Below are 14,301 nucleotides of genomic sequence, written 5' to 3'. Positions count from 1 at the left end.
TCCCTTATTAGCACTGATTTTGTGTGCGCTCGCTTTTCCCATGTTCCTAGAGCGGTCGTAAATCGGCGTGTCAGTGGGGTGTTTGGCAGTCAAATACTGACTCAGTCACACAGCCTTGCCCCCTGTCCGGCCACGTTGGCCCCAGGCTTTGCTATAGCCGGCTCAGAAAGGGAAACCAATATTTGTTGGCTTTTGCATGGGAGACGTGTGGAGATTGAAGTATTTTGAGCTTTGAGTCGGACTTGCATGCAACGAGCTCCATATCTGGGTTGTTTTCCCTCTCGTTTGTTGTGAGCGCGAACTACAGTCTAAAACACAAAGCAAGGCACGCACAGTCATGCACACTGACGCACGCACTCACTCACTCATTCACGGACGGAGGCACGCAGGCACATACACACACAAACACACACACGCCCGCGCACACACACACATACACACACACACATACATACTCACACACACACACCGTGGCACACATACACACACCGTGGCACATAAACACAAACACACACACACACACCTACAAACACACACACAAACACACACACACACACTTACACACACACACACACCGTGGCACACATACACACACCGTGGCACATAGAACACAAACACACACACACACACACCTACAAACACACACACACACACACACACACACACACGTACATACTTACACACACACACACACACACACACACACACACACACACACAACACACACACACACTGGCACACACACATATTCACACACACACTGACACATCCACACACACACACACACACATCTCTGAGTTGTCATGCATATTGCATTATTTTCTCTCGACTGACTGCATTTTCGTCACATGCATACAGGATCCTATTTATCCGCCTACTACTTTCCCTGTTAACGGTGAAAGAAGGTGATGTCAGCAGACAGACAGACAACCAGCACTTAGCGCGGCCCCCACTCCACCATCCCACACACACCCCTACCCCTATTTAATTCTCAACCGTCCTTTCAGTGCAACCCCTAGTTACATCTGCAGGTATCGCCTTTCACTGTCGCAGTGATCAGATCACAGAGATTATTACCTGTCTGTGCGTCATCACCGTTCCGCTTCCTTGCACATTGTCAGTGGTTACATGCCTCTGAATTCACCGTGTCATCAAAAGACACTTTCTTCAATCATAACTTACAGGTCACGATAACAGGGATGTTAAAAGCCCCAACGTATTCTGAAGGGTTTGGTTCTGAATGTACGTAAAAGCCACACTTACGGTTCAACCATACACGACTTGTTCTTTGCTCTCTGTCAAAGGCACATGCCTTCCTTCTTGTGCCAATGACAGTATAATCCAATTGGCGAACTCCGGAAGAGTGAATGCTCTTGCTTTTATTAAGGCAAACTTTCCACGTGCATAATTATGCTCCTTGTCCACGTGTTTCTGACACCCCCCTCGCTTGTGTGACTGGTCCGTTATCATAATGATGCCACGTGGGAAAGTTTGCCTAAATAAAAGCAAGAGTACGTCGCGTCGTGTTCACTCTTTCACAACCCATACAAACCTGACAGCTATTTCTGAACATCGTCTTACAGGTATGTCCAGGCTTTCACACGACATAAGACGAATCTTCCATTTAATAGATCCTTGTCCGAGGGTGTCTTTCCAGTTGTCTGGAAAACTGCTCACATTACGCCCATTTATAAGAAAGGCGATAGGAGTGCTTGTTCCAACTACCGTCCAATCTCTTTGCTGAGTTGTATTGGGAAGGTGCTCGAAAAATGTGTACAAATCCGTGTGTTTGGTTATTTGCAAAATTATAATCTGATTACACACTGTCAATCTGGTTTTATTGCTGGTGATTCAACTGTTTACCACTTACTGAGTATATATGACGATTTTTGTGTTGCACTTGATAAAAACATTATGTCACAGGCAATATTTTTTGATGTATCTAAAGCTTTCGATAAAGTTTGGCATCGTGGTCTGCTACACAAGCTTGAGGCGATAGGTATAAGGGGTCCCTTGCTTGTTTGGTTCGAACATTACTTGAGTGATCGCAGACAAGCAGTAGTACTGAAAGGAACCAAATCAAGTTATCACTGTCACCCCTTCTGCTGGTGTCCCTCAGGGTTCTGTTTTAGGACCTCTATTATTTCTCATTTATATTAACGATATTGGTATTGGTCTTGAATCAGTGTTGAAACTCTTTGCAGACGATACGAGCATGTATTTATGTTTAGATAACGACGTTACACGAGCTGAGATTTTGAATTCTGATTTGGATAAAATTTGCGCATGGGCTTTAAAATGGAAAGTCACTTTTAATTGTCAAAAGACAAAATTGTTGGACATTTGTAGGCAAAAAAATGTGTTACTTCCACCATTGTATTTTGAAGATGCACTTTTGATTGATGTTGAAAATCACAAGCACCTTGGCGTCATCCTACAAGGTAATTGTAAATGGGATTCCCACATAAAAAGTCTCATTGCTAAATGTAGAAAGTCAATTGCGTGTTTTGGTTTATTCAAGTATCGTCTAAACAGAAAATCGCTTGAAGTTATATACAAATCCTTTATATTACCATTGTTTGCTTACGCGGACGTTATTTGGGATAACTGTACGAAGTGTTTAGCAGACGAGTTGGAGACCTTGCATCTCGATGCAATCCGAATTATTGTAGGTGCAGTTCGTGGTACAAGCCACTAAAAATTGTATAATGAATCGGGTTTTGTGCCCCTGAAAGAAAGGCGACGTCGTCATAAACTCTTGCTGTATTATACAATTGTAAATCGTTTAACCCCAGCATATATTCCAAACTGCCGGTCTTGGTTTCCGATGTAAATCCTTACCACAGACGACGCCCTCTTGAACGTAAGGTTCCATTATGCAGAAGTGAGTTATGTAAATCTTCATTTTTTCCTTCAACGACAGCTTTGTGGAATAATCTTCCAGAAAATATACGACAAACGCAGTCAGTTGGTGAATTTAAAAGATTTTTGACCAATGGAGATGTTGTTGTTCCACAGTATTATTATTTAGGCAACCGTAAGGCACAGGTATTTCACAGCAGGTTGAGATTAAATATGAGCGATTTGCAACAAGACCTTGTTAACCGACACCTCTCTGATAATTTAGAATGCACGTGTGGAGTACGCCCGGAAGACACTGAACACTTTTTGTTGCATTGTCCAAAATTTAAAGAACATAAAACCATTTTATTCAATAGTCTGCCAACGCACGCTCTGGATTGCAAAACACTTTTGTTTGGAAATACTGATTTAACTATATCTTTGAACACGAAAATATTTTCTGCTGTACAAGATTACGTTATGTCAACTGATCGCTTCGGCTGATATTATATTAACAGTGACAGCAATAGCTGTAGCAAAGCATTCATTTCTCTCTCTCTCTCTCTCTCTCTCTCTCTCTCTCTCTCTCTCTCTCTCTCTCTCTCTCTCTCTCTCTCTCTCTCTCTCTCTCTCTCTCTCTCTCTCTCTCTCTCTCTCTCTCTTTATTTGTATAAAATATGAAATATTTTGAAAGAAAAGGGCTGAAGTTATCACTTGTTCGCCATGTCTTGTTATCAGAATGTGTATTGATTATCAGTTTTAGAACGTGTCCATAAGCAGTCTGCTTGTTAACGTTCTTAATGTTGTTACTGTATATAACACCAGATGAATACCCGCTTCGCCGGGTAGCCGGCTTCGCCGGGAAGAAGTAAAGCCGAATACCCGTCTTCGCCGGGTGAGTGGCGCACCGTACGCCGGCTTCGCCGGGTGAGTGGCGCACCGTACGCGATTGACGCCACACGAAGGAAAACTTCTAAAAATAGTAACGGGAATATGGATTGAGCGTTGTGGACAGTGACCTTCTAAAAATAGTAACGGGAATATGGATTGACGCCACACGAAGGAAGGGAGATAAACGCGCAAAACACTGGAGAAGATAAGGAAGAGTTACTGGGAATGGATGTAGTGGATCTACAGAAAAACCAAAATCGGTTTAGCGCTGCGCGCTGAGAGCACGTGTTGAAAATTCTCATCGACCAGGTTGTGTCGGGGTCTACCTGAATATGCCCACCAAATTTGAAGCAGATCCATCGAGAACTTTGGCCGTGCATCGCGAACACACACACACACACACACACACAGACACACGTATATATATATAGATAGACTAGAATGAATACCCGCTTCGCCGGGTAGCCGGCTTCGCCGGGAAGAAGTACTTAGAGCCGTACGCCGGGTCCGAACAATGGACCCGCCAAGCTTAGGTCCCTCCCAGATTCGTGGAATGGGAACAGCACGAAAATGATTCAGTGGCCATAATGCCATTCCTGACCATATCGAGTCCCATCCTTGTTGACGAATGTAACCGTGTTAATCACCTTTGGAGGCGAACTCCACTCAAACAGGACTGAGCAAGTTATGGCTTCTCAAAGGAAGGCCAGTACATAAAATTACACAAAAGCCGCCAGACCACATCACAAACAGAACTGAACAATGCACGGGTGTTGCTCACATAGCGACACACACACACACACACACATAAAAAAAAAACACAGAGAAGCCGTATATATAGAGAGATAGATGACAGTGTATTTTTCGCGTGGCTATAAATTGATTCGACCTTTGCACTTTTACAGTGAGGATAATTTACGGGTCCAATTTACGTTCTGGACACTGCGTTGACCTTCTAAAAATAGTAACAGTAACAGAACGCCGGGAATATCCGAAGACGCTCCACTCACACAAAAGTGCACCATACGAAGGAAGGGAGGTAAACGCTGAAAACCTGGAGAATATGAGAAGATAAGGAAGAGTTACTTATAATGGTGAAATGAACACAAAAACCAAAATCGATTCAGCGCTGCGCGCTGAGAGCACGTGTTGAAATATCTCATCGATGATATTGTGTCCGTGGTGTAGCTGAATACGGTGTCCAAATTTGAAAAAGATCCACCGAGAACTTTGGCTTTGGTGTGTCGGTATGGGGGCCCGGGTAGCTGAGGTGGAACCAAAATAGCTGAGGTGGAACCAAAATCGGTTCCGCGCTGCGCGCTGAGAGCACGTGTTGAAATATCGACCAGGTTGTGTCGTGTCCCGGGTCTACCTGAATATGCCCACCAAATTTGAAGCAGATCGGATTGGATTGGATAAGATTTACAGTCCGTGAGGTTACCCTCATGGAAATTCGGGCTGCTTTCTCCCCGGGGAAAGCGAGCTGCCATACATACGGCGCTACCCATATTTTTTTTTCCTGCATGCGTGTATTCATGTTTCCTGAGACTTAATGCCGTGTGAGATGGAATTTTTTTACTTTATTCCAAGTCCCACGGGTATTTGATGGACATTTTTATCTATGCCTATACAATTTTGCCAGGAAAGACCCTTTTGTCAATCGTGGGATCTTTAACGTGCACACCCCAATGTAGTGTACACGAAGGGACCTCGGTTTTTCGTCTCATCCGAAAGACTAGCACTTGAACCCACCACCTAGGTTAGGAAAGGGGGGAGAAAATTGCGGCCTGACCCAGGCCTGAACACGCAACCTCTCGCTTCCGAGCGCAAGTGCGTTACCACTCGGCCACCCAGTCCCAGGCCGTGCATGGCGAATACACAAATACACAAACACACAGATACACAGATACACAAACACACAGACACACACACAGACACAAGTCGTATATATATATAGAAGATAGATCTATGTATACAAGAAATTAATAAAAACACGTTTAAACCAATCTTCCATTTGGAGACAAGACTAGATTTCAATAGGCTGTCGGCTCACTCTGCGGACAGGACATTTTTTGCTTAATTAATTCCGCAGATTGACACCAGGGTTCGTTATGCATCTAATTCACACATTAAATATCCCACTCTGTTCAGAAAGCAGTCAGACTGTTGTGGTTTTGGTATGTGTTCAAGTGGGAAAATGCTCTTATCGTATTAAGAAGAATGGGCGGATCTGTCGGAATTTACATTTTCTTTTGTTTACGTTACTGTGATAGACCCACATGCGGATAGATACACGGAAACAACCATCATGTGAAAACTGAGAAAGGTAATTACCACCAGTATATCATCTTAAGATATCATACCTGTGACCGGAGAGATTGTATCTTTACAGAAGTAAAGTTGCACTGAATAGCGCGACACTTACTGGCGGATTTGGTCCACTGCCCCCTCACATCATTCAGTATTTTTCGTTTTTTAAACGCGCAGCCAGGAATATATTGCACTTCGTGATGCAGGCAGCCTTGCTGTGCGGCCCTCTTGTCAAGTTGTGGCCGTCACACAAATAAAGAAGGGGAGGGGATGTAGTAGGGTTGGGTGGGGATGCGTGCCGATGAAAAACGGTGGGCATAGGGAGAGGGAGAGGGGTCATTCTCCACACCGTGTCGACGTGTCGTCTGAGGCGGCGTGTTGAAGGGAAGACTGAACTACAGGGGTTGGTCTGACCTGTCGCGTCGAAGAAGCAAACTAGCCCACACAGCAAATCCTGGCCGGCGCGCAAAAGTGTGCTTGCATGTCAGTATTACGACGTGGTGTGACCAAGACTGGTCGAAACCAGTGTTCCCACGACTGACAGACATTATAGTGAGACCGTAGCTTCGCAGCGAAGGTTGAAGCCAGGTGATAAAGTGTTTATGTGCCAGATGAGCGACTCAGTGACTGGGCCAGCAAGTGACCAGTGATATGAAGGGGGGCAGAGGACAACACGGCTATTGATTGTGTCAACCTGTCACCCTACGCGTCGCCTCAAGTGTACGGCCGCGCCGCAGTGATACAATACAACCACACAACTCGCCATCGCCACGAGGCCCTACCGTCTCCATAGCCTCCACCTTCCCCAACACGCCCTCACCGCCTCCCCTACCTCCCGTTTCAGCTCCTATTTTCTCAGTCTCTCTCAGTTTCCCTGTCCCAATACCACTGACAGTTCAAACACTTCGTTGCCCAACCATCTCTCCCATTCCCAAGGCCTCTTGTCTCAGTCGGCGCTAGACCCAACGCTGCTGTCGGGCCTACACTTGTGTCACTGTCAGACAAACCGCACGGATGTATCTCACAAAAAAAGCACTGATCCCGATAACAGGGCTGACAGCTGTCAGATCATACAGTGAACGGTGAAAGGCACTTTGAGGTGTAGGTATTTCTTCGAGAGGTAACAGACAGGCAGTGTGTCAGTTGTCTGGTTTCTAACTTCATGGACGGTATTCTTACCACATAATAACACTGGTGCAGCCGTTACTGTGTATAATGGATTATCAGTATTGACACTCCTGCGTCGTGGATCAATCAGTGTTCGGTGAAGTGTCGGGTTGTTCGGTCTTTGCACACAGTCTCAGTACAGGTTTTTCTTCAGACAACGTTTTGATTATATAGACTGCTAAGTCTTCTGGCGAAGTGAACTAAACTTGTGGTACGTCTGTGTTCCTCTACCATATATGTGCAAAGTCTGTAAAGTTGAAAAGGCGGGGATACCCACGGTGGATTACAATAGCATCTGACGCCGACAGGTGATTCGAGGAGTCTACCAATTGCATACGAATCGATATATAACGTTTATTGGACTACTTTGATTCCTGACTGAGCAGTCTTTGGTTAATACCAGTTTGAACAATCAGGTGAGTCAACTTCACCCGCGTATGAACTGTTTTGCTGCATTTAGCATCACGATTGACCTATAGATATTATTTTTGAGACATCTTGTTCATTATGATTTGTTTAATTAGGATTAATTCATGTTTATATTCCCTCTACTGGTGTTAGTGAAGGTACAGATCGAGTTTAAGCAAAGAGTCTGCCATCGGTCGATGACGGATTCAAATTTGAAATGACTCTCAGTGAGACAGGTCAGATCAACAGATGAAGTGCTGTCGGGTAATTTGATTGATTCTGTTATTCGTGGATGGCCCCTCGTAATGTCGATGGATTAAGGGGTTGATTTTATTGGATCGTTTGACCCATAGAGCTAATTCCCCTGTCCCTTTTGCTGCTTCTCATCGACCTTCAGGTTCCAGCGCATGACCTTTTTCAGTGGGGTCAGGTGTGTGTGGGGGGGGGGGGGGTGACAGCGGCATGGCCAATAGAGGACATAATGCCCAAGTGTAAACGTGACAGTTGTCGCAGATTCTCTTTTAAATATACTCTCTCTCTCTCTCTCTCTCTCTCTCTCTCTCTCTCTCTCTCTCTCTCTCTCTCTCTCTCTCTCTCTCTCTCACACACACACACACACACGCCTGCACTGGCACAAGCTCACACGCACGCTGCAGTCTACTTGAACGAACTTCGTTAATGCAATGATCACTGTTTGGTGTGAAAGGCATTAGCCATGTAGGTTTTGAAAGATGACAAGAGAACAAGTTTGCTTTAATACCATCTGTTACCTGTGTCATCATCTGCTGAAGAGACATTAAACCCCAAAAAACCAAACCAACCAACCTGTGTCATCAACTTATATTGTTTGAATCAGTCGATCGTGAACAGCTTGGTAGAACAGGTGAGAGTGTGTGACTTTCGATTGTTTGTGTACTCAACGTTTTTGATAGAGCCAGTAACTTCCCCGCTGGGACCAGTGATTTGTGTTCTCTGATCTTTTAGAGAGGTCTGCCGAATAAAATGTAGACCCACATCTTTCATCAACATGTTGAAACGTTGCACAGGATGTGCTACACGTGATGATTGTCTGCAATAGTTTACAGTGAGTCTAGGCTGTATTTCACATCCCATGGATTTGCTATAGAACAGCGTAAAACAAGGCTTTGTCGGATTTTGTATTCGGTTGGTAACCACACAGCCTTCGAAGACACGTGATTTAAGTATACAGCTTCAGCGATTAAATGTTGCAAGATGAAGGAGAAGGTCATGCTTTCTTACTAACTCTTTCTTTCTTGAACTTTTTTTTATTTCATCAAAATACGCCATTGTTGGAGTTGTAAGCAGTTTTGGCCTTTTGGATAAAGACGCATATAATATATTACTGAACTTTACAGGTATTACAAGTAAGTCGAAAAGGAAGGAGCCCACGTCAATGTTCAGTTCCTGGTACCCTACATCAGTTATCGGATGTGTTGTCTGATTCTGCATCAGCATCAGCATCAGACTAACTTGCAAGTTGCTGGGCTGGCACTCGGACATCGTCCACAGAAAATCATATATATGATGTGTTGGAGCAGTGGCCTGTTCTTTTATATTTCACTTCTCAATCAAACTGATTGGCTCTTTAAAAACGTGTAATGATGCCTACCTGCAGGATGGAACAAATGGTCGTTAGGATATAATAATGGCAAGCCCCCTTCTTTGAGCGATTCCAACTAATGATGCCTGATATTTTAGCATGGCCATTTCGATAATTGGCAGGACTGATTATGCAGGTTTTTTTACCTGTGGAACCATGAAGTCATAATATCTATGGTTGTGACGTCTGACACTGCAAAGTTTGCGACTTTTTAGACGACTAAAGCTGTGATTTTTGACACGATCGAATAAACAGACCTTCGACAAGACAAAATGTGTGACCTTCGTCACAACTTAGTCTCTGACCTTTAACGCGACTCATTCCGTGAACTTTTACTTGCTGCACGGTGAGGGTGTGTGTAACATCTGATACGAGATATGCCTTGAATCACTTTGCTGTCTGATGGACAGCTGTGTCCGCAGACATGACTGAATCTGTGTCTTCACTATGTCAAACTGTGCGACCTTCGATGTGACCTCGACTATGACCTTTACACGACCTAAGCTTTCTGAGGGTGTGACCTCAGTCTGGAAGCACTTCACTGGCTGAACAACAGCTGTGTCTGCAGACAGTGAGTGCATTGCCCTTTCCTTAGAAGCCAGACGTTTGCAGGTTTTGTAGTCTGCCTCAAGTTACACATGTGGTCCCCAGCATGTTATTTCCCCTTTGTGTGCACCAAGACGGCACAGGTTTTTCCCCTTGTACAGGTGGTAATAGGCTAAATAGCAGTTTGATATAGACACGGATGATGAGTCGAGCTGGGGACATGGTAAGTGCGGATTGGCAAGCTGGGCTGTTTTGTGGGCCGCATTTGATGTTTTTGTGTGCGCCGTATTACTGACATTTTTATTGTACGCCGCATTTGATGATTATTGTTGTACGCTGTATTTGATGTTTCTTGTCGGTTTATTTCACAGGAGCTAGTCCAGGCAGACCTAAAGTACCTTTACTTTCTCTGCATGACTTTATATAGCAGGAAGATGGGTACAGTGTTGAAAATATAGAGCTACAATGCCTTTGGTGCCTGTGGTTTTCGACGATGTCCTTTGACGGTAGACAAGGGTAGTCGTCGGTGCGGTGTTAATGACGTCAATGCCGGTCGTAAAGGGGCCGTTGTGACTTTGCCGGGGTTTCATTGTGGGCGGAGGTCTTGATGATCGCTACTGGTTGCACGTGCAGCTAAAGGTCATTGACCTAATTATGACGTTACACATGTACTGTTAAACTTGTTCACTACACTGATTCACTTTCAAAGCCAGTGAACTTGGTAATGGCCAAAATGACTATAACCAAAGAGGGTGAGAAAAGATTAGGGGAGAGGGGGGGGGGGGGGTGTCTATATAACATATAGGTTAGAGAAGCCCGGTCTCAGTTTCAGGAGTGATATCCTTCCCCAGATTATTTCTCCCTTGAATCATTTATTTACCCGCGTTGTCTTCCCGACCTGGCAATGACTTACTGCCTTGTCAGCTGTGAGTTATTTTCACTGGTGACCGAGTTTGATAACCAGTAACATAAAAATAACCCTGAGTGCATGCGTTGCATATTAAAGAAAGCATGTATTGATACACGTGAATGACATTGATGTTATTGTTGCGCGCGCTTCGTTTGTCATTCAGAAAGGTGAGTCATTCCTACCCACACCCAGATATTAGTCGACAGTGAAATCAGTGGTCACAGTTCCGGAAACTTTTTTCATGTTGCGAGTTGTGTAGCCTCATCAGTGTGGTTGATGGCTGTTGTCTTAGTGTGTTGCAGTGCAGAAGTTATGCAGCAAGGTTGTTCAGCTACTCATACAAGACCAATCCCATCCTACTCAGTGATGATCATGAGAGCCTTCAAACAAAGGACAACCTCTGTTGTCAATGTGTCTGGTACTTGACGTAAATTTCCTTTCAAGAAGGGACACCAGGGATGGTGAGCACGAGAAAGTGCCCAACATGAAGGGAACCAAGCGCTTTTTTGTACGTGTGGGACCCAAGCACTGGCCAAGGATCGGATTGGTTGAAATTTCAAACAAATTTACGTCAACCAATTTGACCCAGCGCTTATCCACCCAGTTGGGCACTTTTTGTGCACAACACTCCTGCAATGTACAAACATTTGCACCCGTTACTGGTTCCAGGTTTCCCCGTCATAGGTATCACTGTATGAGGGGCAGGTGTTTATGGTGCAGTGTGGCCCCCACTGGCCAGTGTTGGTTCTGTGACTCACATGTATAATGCACACTGCGCTTTCTACCTGGCTGCTCCTTGTTTCACGCAGGCTTTCTGTCTTTTCTTTTCTTTTTATTTCTGGTTGTCTAGCCTCGCCTGGTGCGGTCCCCTCCCACCCCTCACGTTGCAGGTCACACCTTGGAATATCAGTTTTGTGTTCAACGATGAGTTAACGGACGGGTTCTTTGAAAGTAACTCCATTTCAATAATGGTCTGTGTCGTGATTTCTTTTCACCGATGCTGCTATGGTAGAGACTAGACCGAGTAGTGAATGGTGCTGGGTTGAGAGTTCGGCTACTTTCGGTTACTCTGGCACCAGTGATGGTTATCGTTGTTTTACAGCATTAATTGACCATATAGAGCTTTTTGGAAATAATCGTGAAGGCAAAAAAAACAAGTCGCGTATGGCGAAAACACAACATTTAGTCAAGTAGCTGTCGAACACACATAATGAAACTGAACGCAATGCCATTTTTCAGCAAGACCGTATACTCGTAGCATCGTCAGTCCACCGCTCATGGCAAAGGCAGTGAAATTGACAAGAAGAGCGGGGTAGTAGTTGCGCTAAGAAGGATAGCACGCTTTTCTGTACCTCTCTTTGTTTTAACTTTCTGAGCGTGTTTTTAATCCAAACATATCATATAACTTTCTGAGCGTGTTTTTAATTCAAACATATCATATCTATATGTTTTTGGAATCAGGAACCGACAAGGAATAAGATGAAAGTGTTTTTAAATTGATTTCGACAATTTAATTTTGATAATAATTTTTATATATTTAATTTTCAGAGCTTGTTTTTAATCCAAATATAACATATTTATATGTTTTTGGAATCAGAAAATGATGGAGAATAAGATGAACGTAAATTTGGATCGTTTTATAATTATTTTTTTTTTTTTTACAATTTTCAGATTTTTAATGACTAAAGTCATTAATTAATTTTTAAGCCACCAAGCTGAAATGCAATACCGAAGTCCGGGCTTCGTCGAAGATTACTTGACCAAAATTTCAACCAATTTGGTTGAAAAATGAGGGCGTGACAGTGCCGCCTCAACTTTCACGAAAAGCCGGATATGACGTCATCAAAGACATTTATCAAAAAAATGAAAAAAACGTTCGGGGATTTCATACCCAGGAACTCTCATGTCAAATTTCATAAAGATCGGTCCAGTAGTTTAGTCTGAATCGCTCTACACACACACACACACACACACACACACACACGCACATACACCACGACCCTCGTCTCGATTCCCCCCTCTACGTTAAAACATTTAGTCAAAACTTGACTAAATGTAAAAATGGTTAAGGTATGGTCATCCCATACCATTTTTGGTCGGAGGGGAGCGAGATGTTAGAGATCTTAACTAATGTCGGGCAAGCTTTATGAGGGCGGTGCCCACTCCTCTCCCGCGAATCATTTCGTGTATCGAGTATCCTCCTGTAAAGTTATCATTTTTGGGGGCATCTAATGTTATAATTATGACATATTCACGTAGATAGGAAATTCAAAATAGATCAGTTGTGACTGTTGTTGTTGGTTTGGTATATATAAAGCTATCGAAATAGCAAATGCGCTGGGACCAATTTCCCATACCGTTGCTTTGAAAGGATATTTATAAAGCATAACCACCTTTGAATCAGACGAATGCATGGAACGATTCTCACTTGAGAGTGGCAGCCGTCGATCTTTTGAATGTCTGAATGTTCTTCCTTTGAAATCTATCTCAAGTTATAGAACATAAGTTAAGTATATGTTCTTTTTCGCTTCCAAGGTTGTCGTGTTTCTTTGTTAGTGCGGTTGAAACAAGACAAATCGGATAACACACTGAACATTGCACATAACATGAATCGGCCAATGACTTTCCTAGTCTTCTCATGGCCTGTTCAGTTACACGTCAGGGGTGCTCCCTAAAGATTCTGAACACAATTGATAGTGACACACTTCAAGTATTCCCGAATACAGTTTTGCAACTTGGGAAGTGAATGTTGGAGTGTGTTTTCTGAAGGAAAATTGTTTTATTCTCTCTAAAATGTGTGTAAGATTCTAATGTCGTTTCCATCACCTTGCACCATTTTCGCACCTGTCTATTTTTCGAATAGGTATAGCGTCATAACTCCAGGTGTAAACGCAGAAAGAAGTTGCTGGTGAATGGTAAACAATTTTTCAGCATTTCAAAGTTTTTGAAACTCTTGTGATGGTTCCCCTGTCCTGCAATGCTGAGGTCATCACCAGTCATGTTTCTGTCTTTCTTTTTATATTTAGTCAAGTTTTGACTAAATATTTTAACATCGAGGGGGAATCGAAACGAGGGTCGTGGTGTATGTGTGTGTGTGTGTGCGTGTGTGCGTGTGTGTGTGTGTGTAGAGCGATTCAGACTAAACTACTGGACCGATCTTTATGAAATTTGACATGAGAGTTCCTGGGTATGAAATCCCCGAACGTTTTTTTCATTTTTTTGATAAATGTCTTTGATGACGTCATATCCGGCTTTTCGTGAAAGTTGAGGCGGCACTGTCACGCCCTCATTTTTCAACCAAATTGGTTGAAATTTTGGTCAAGTAATCTTCGACGAAGCCCGGGGTTCGGTATTGCATTTCAGCTTGGTGGCTTAAAAATTAATTAATGACTTTGGTCATTAAAAATCTGAAAATTGTAAAAAAAAATAAAAATTTATAAAACGATCCAAATTTACGTTTATCTTATTCTCCATCATTTGCTGATTCAAAAAACATATAAATATGTTATATTCGGATTAAAAACAAGCTCTGAAAATTAAATATATAAAAATTATTATCAAAATTTTTTTTTCGAAATCGTTTTAAAAACACTTTCATCTTATTCCT

General features: G+C 43.2%; 1 protein-coding gene across 4 annotated transcripts in view; it reads left to right on the top strand.

Annotated features, from left to right (window-relative positions):
• LOC138959187 (supervillin-like) overlaps positions 1-14,301 on the top strand; it is a 186,147-nt gene that overhangs the window by 21,262 nt on the left and 150,584 nt on the right. Inside the window, exon 1 of one of the 4 annotated variants that reach the window (XM_070330577.1) lies at positions 6,639-7,625. The exons of the other annotated variants lie outside the window; for them this stretch is intronic. The gene's annotated coding sequence lies outside the window, so the exon portion shown is untranslated. Of the gene's footprint in view, positions 1-6,638; positions 7,626-14,301 lie in introns of those variants that run through there. 4 annotated transcript variants of the gene reach the window in all.

The sequence above is a fragment of the Littorina saxatilis genome, linkage group LG2, assembly GCF_037325665.1.
Source record: "Littorina saxatilis isolate snail1 linkage group LG2, US_GU_Lsax_2.0, whole genome shotgun sequence".
In the NCBI taxonomy this organism is placed as follows: Eukaryota; Metazoa; Mollusca; class Gastropoda; order Littorinimorpha; family Littorinidae; genus Littorina; species Littorina saxatilis.
Note: the sequence above shows the minus strand (reverse complement) of the source record. Positions and strands in the feature narration are given on the sequence as shown.